A 5,947-nucleotide genomic window follows, 5' to 3' on the forward strand; every position below is an offset into this window, starting at 1 on the left:
TCCTACAGTAGGCTTTAAATGTGCCCTAGACAATACTCTCAACAATCTTGCCTCATCTTGATCTTCTTCAGGTTCTTGATTAGGGTTTGGGGCTATTGCTTCATCATCGCTCACATCATCAAGATGTGCTCCTCTCCTCTGGGATATCTCCACAACATCTAATCTAGCTATGGCATTATCAACATTTCCTCTACCTCAAACCATCTTTATAATCAAGTTCACGCAACATCGTAGCCCTCTAAAAGCTATAAGTCAAATCCATAAATCTGCAACCCTACAACCAAATTCACTTAGGATTCTACACAATCCAATCTTCGCAAGGATGAACCTCAAGCTCTGATACCACCTGACGCAGGGAGGCTAATGGAAACTAAGGCCAAAGGCACACCTAGCTAGCAAGGCCACCTGCAAGAGTAAACACAACGAATACACAACATGGAGAATAGAAAGCAAAGGAGAAAGAAGAGAAAAATACTATTGATTCATTGGATTATCAGCATACATGCCTGACTGTGAGGCCTTTCGAGTTACGACCAACAATACAATTCAAACTTTGATCTTCAATGATGTTCTTTGCAATCTAACTCTTCCAGGAAAAACTATCCCCAACTCCCACTAACTGACTAAAACTCGATCCTAGACCTCCTTAAATACTTGTGTAGCCACAAGTCGGCCTATCACAGAAATAAAATCCTACATTAAATGCATGCACAACCATAATTTGGCTAGCAACAATGATTACATACAAGTACTAAAATTAGATACGTCCAAGGTCGGCCCAAGTTGGAACTAGACATAGACAACTTAGTCAAAGAAGGACCAAGACAAATGCTAGCACTCAGCAATGCTCAACACATATAGGAACTCGACACCAATAGGAACTCAACACCAACAAGAACTTGACACATACTAGGAACTCAGAAAAGCATGGCACTAGAACTCGGTCAACACTATGAACTCAATAAAAATAGAGAAACATAAAAACATATAGGATAGAAATACAACCCAAGATGCTCCTACATCAAAATACCACTTAAACATTTGAAATGCATCTGGTTTTTCTTTAAGAAGCATCACAATCATCATTCTAGTGTATTCATCAACAAATCTAATCAAGTAGTTTTCGCCACAGTGTCTTTGCACACCAATAGGTCCACTAAGGTCGGTATGAACCACCTCTAAAATAACATTAGAAGTATAGATCTTGCTCTTGAAACTAGACTTTGTCATTTTTCCCAATTGACATTGCTTACACATCACATTATCAAGTTTCTTCAATCTTGGTAACCCTCATACTTTATTCATCTTACTAATGCTTACCAAATTATCAAAGTTCACATGACATAGCCTCTTATGTCATAACCATGTATCATCACATTGTGAGAACATGAATGTGTCATCAGATAGGTGTAGATAGAACAAGTTACCTCTGGTTTGGTCTCCACTAGTAATCAGTTCACCAGATCTGTTGTAGATCTTAGCCTTCTTGTGTTGAAATTCAACTATGTAGCCTAAAATGTTCAACTATGCCACAATCAAACAATTTTAGTGAACTCCTTCAACCCAATAAGAATTATCACATCTGATCTTATCAGGCAATTTTATTGATCCTTTACCTTTCACAAGACATGTGCATCATTACCAAAATTAAAACCACCTCCTTTATAATGTTCTAAGGATTCAAGCTTACTTTTATCTCCAACCATGTTATATGAGAAACCATTATCAATTATCCATCTATTACCTTTACTCACATATGAAATAAGTTGAATTTTCTCATCTTCATCAGAATCATCTTTCATAGCAACATAAACAACTTCTTCATTATTACTATCAAAATCATCATCAGTCTCTTCTTCAACAATGTAATAAGACTTCTTACATTTTCCTTTTTAGTCTTTGTATCCTTTGTTGTCTTTTCCATCTCTTCTTCCTTTGAAGTTGTTGCCTTTCCTTTCATCCTTGTCATCCCTATTAGGACATCTTGCAACAATATGACAAATTTTATTGCATGAAAAACATATTATAGGGATTTTACCTTTGAATTTTCCTTTGCCTCTTGGTAGTCTCCTAGCCATTAATGATTCAAGATCTTCAATATCATCATGAGAAGATTCACTCTCACTAGCCTCATACTTTCCTTTTTTTTCTTAGACTTATGTAAAACCAATTGTGACTTGAAAGAAGATTCAATAGCATGGGCATTAAAATTATCAAAATTTGACAATACATATAAATACAACTCACTTTGCAAATACATATCAATGGAATTAGCAATTGCTCCAACCTTGTTCAGATTCATCAAATCCTTCCATCTTTTCATTTCCTCTTTCTCTTTCTAGAAACTTCTCAAAAATTCTCTTTGAATCCATGCATGAAACACTCAAACACAGTTTCTCTTACATTAATTAATCCAACTCATCAATCCTTAACTTCAATGCTTAGTGTTATGATTAAACAACACATTATCTTATCAAAGTCCAACTGATCAAGTGTCCATTTTAATTCCTCATAACTAAACCTTTCCATTGGGTCTTCTTGCTATCTCTTCTTTTCAAATCCTCTTCATCAATCATCTTGACATGGCACTCTACTCAAGTAGCAACTATCTCACCAATAAGGTTTGACATCAATGACAACATAACACTTGTTCCAATTGTAATTTCCCACATTCACAACTTAATTTTAATTATAAAAGTAAATGCATAACTTCATACTTTATTGATGTCTTTTACCTAATTAATGTTACCATCTATCTCATAAATTGTACAAAGGCACCCATATTGAACCCTGAGTTGCAATGTGACATTCTCCTACACTCACAATCCAAAGCTCGTGCATATCTAAGTTTGACAGAAACCATTAATATTCCACAAAGAATACACGATCATTCCTTGCCAAACCTCTAGATATGCTCATCTCTTAGTGTAAGGTAATTGCCATAGAACTCAAATCCAATATAGAATCATGACAATTCATACAATTTCCACTACATCATACCTACTCAAGAGGTATTTCTACAACAAGCTAATTGGCCATATCTATCGCATTCTCTCCCAATTTGCAACAATCACAATGATCAAAAATAGTCTACAAAATACCAGATACCGCTTGTATTCAGTTCAATGTTTTTGATTAAGGAAAACAGGTTTTGAAGGGTGCCTAAACCCCTATACAAAGCTTAGGATTTTCAATAAGCGTGAGAACAAAGATGGATCTGGTTACCCTCCAAGATAGAGGTAACCATGGTGACAAAACCTATCACCGACAACAACTGAACATCTAGTTAGGAGCCAAAGAAACCAATAGAGGGCTCCATCTCCTAAAGCCAGGCATAGCAAGGGAACTCACGATTTGCTCTTTGATTTAGAATCTCCCTTGCTCGACCTGAGAATCATATCTAGTGGACAAAAAGAGGGCTTAGATTTCTTTCTTTCTACTACAGTCCATCTGTCCTCCACCCTTGCCACCTCACCAAGCCAAGCCCCAGAAGAGAGGAGACTAGGAGAAGCAAAAGCACCCAACAGATCAATCTCCTTGGGAGGGACTGAAGAAGACAAGCCCCCACCAGAACCAGGAAAAGCAGCCAAGTCAGGGATAGGAGAAGGGATAGGATCCAGACCCAAAGATTGGACATCGACAGTGTCCAATTTCCCTGAAGAAGAGTCAGTTGAAGAAGAGCCAACCACAGAGGAAGAGCCATCCTTAGGAACTGGTTTTTGCTCGGGAGAGGCCCCAAGCCACCAGGAAGGAGGACGCCTCAGCCTATTCTTCACAAAAAAGCAATGATCAGCCAGGTGACCACTCATATGACACTTCATGCAGTGGAAGGGGATACCTTCATACCCTTATTAATCTAGTATTTGGGTCCAGGAGCCTTGTGAAGAGCCCAAGCATATTTGCTCAGGGAGGCCCTTAGAAACATCCAACTCAACAAGAATTCATGCACATGTAGAATGTAGAATGTAGAATATCAAAAGTAGCCGAGTCCACCAACAAAAAATTACCAATAGCATTCCCCATAGATTCCAAAACAGAGTCAAGCCAGAGATGTTGTCATGCCCAAAATATATGGGCAAAACACACAACAATTTTTTTTTTAAGTTAATAATAATAAGATTCACTAAGGTTTTAAGAGTTGATTCACAAGTACAAGAATAGGTTTACTACATTCATCAAAAGTTTATAATCATGAGAAGAAGTACATTGATAAGGTTAAATTCTCATTATTAAATTGGTATCAACATTTGATTCGTTATTACATTAACATTACAACAATGTATTAAAATTATTCTAATATCGATCAGGTGAAGTATAAGCCCAATTATTTCACAGTCTAGACGTCAAGGACTAATTACTATGACAACATGAAATAATTGTCTAACTACAATTAACTCAATTCCAAACTAAATATAATTGAATTTATGATCTATTGCAAAATAATAATAGCGATAATAATGATACAGCTAAAATTGAATTAATTAGAATCTAAACTAAAATTTACTAAGATAATTTTATTTGCAACATAACCATTAACTTCTTTTGTTAATGAAAACTAGCGATATACTAATTAAACTTTATTTAGAATTTATTCAACTCACAACTTTATTTAGTCTATAATTCTATTAGAAATATAACATTTCTAAGGATAATAACCATAAAAATTAAATTAACTACGACATGATAACACGCTTACATAATCTGCCAATCTAACATTGAAACTAATAGAATTATTAACATCATTACATAACTTATATTACAACATATAATTAACTTCTAACTAAATCTCAAATTTATCATTTCTCATTTAACTACACTATCTTTAAACTAAGCTAACCTTAATACCAAACTAACATAATACTAATCTAACCTTAATACTAACAATGATGATAAACATTATTAACAATTACACTATCTACATTTTAATTTTAATTTTATCTCCAACGTTCTTTTAACAATCTAATCTATATTAATCTATTACTTACAATTAAAAATTACAAACTAGAATTAATTCAAATAAATATATAAGTTAAACTAAACTTTATTCAACTAATACAAATTTAAGTCCACGATTAAAATATCAATATTAAGATTTATCTAACCAACTCACAATAATATAAAACTAAATAATAATATAGAATAAAATTCAACTATAACAAGAGGTAACTTAAAATAAACAAACTAATTTAGAATTAACTTTATAACATTAACTTTTTAAAAAACTACTAACTAACTTAATACTATCCTAAGTTAACACTAACATAGACTACTAACTACTTTCTAATTGCACAAAATTAGCTACTAATCTAAATAATTAAATCAATGCTAAACTTATTAAAACTAATAATAAACCTATCTACTAACCAACAATCCTATACTAACCTAAGCTACCTGCTACCTAAATATCCCTAAACTAACCTATCAACTACCTAGCCAAGTGGCCTAGCCACCACTTGGCTTTCCCACATCATGGTCACGCTGCCCAAGGGTACCATGCGCTAACCCAGGCCTATCAGCGCAGGCCTGCCCTCTTCCCTTTGCGTGTGTGAGACTCATGCATGGCTTCAAGCGCATGGGGGATAGAAATATATGGGGGTGGTAAAGTTTTTAGCAAGGGAAATATATTAAACAACCTTCTCCATCCCATTGATATGACATGGGTCTCCACGTAGGTCAGGTACTATACAAACAGTGGCCAGTCAGAAGATAGTTCTAGCGCCAAGTTTTTCCCATGGAATGCCAAGGCAAGGTGAGAGGTTGGGGGGGTGGGGATAAACTTAGGATGGTGTAGTTGCATAAATTTTTTATTTAATAAAGGCTAGACTTGAAATCTAAGGCAAGTACCTTGCCCCCTCATGATTCATGGAGTTTAATGTTAATGCATTTAACCAGGACTACGCCCATATTTGGCAGGGAGGTGATTTGAAACTTGATTTAGTGAAGGGCT

This window comes from Cupressus sempervirens, chromosome 7 (genome assembly GCF_028749045.1).
Source record: "Cupressus sempervirens isolate cs-2001-9-10 chromosome 7, ASM2874904v1, whole genome shotgun sequence".
NCBI lineage: Eukaryota > Viridiplantae > Streptophyta > Pinopsida > Cupressales > Cupressaceae > Cupressus > Cupressus sempervirens.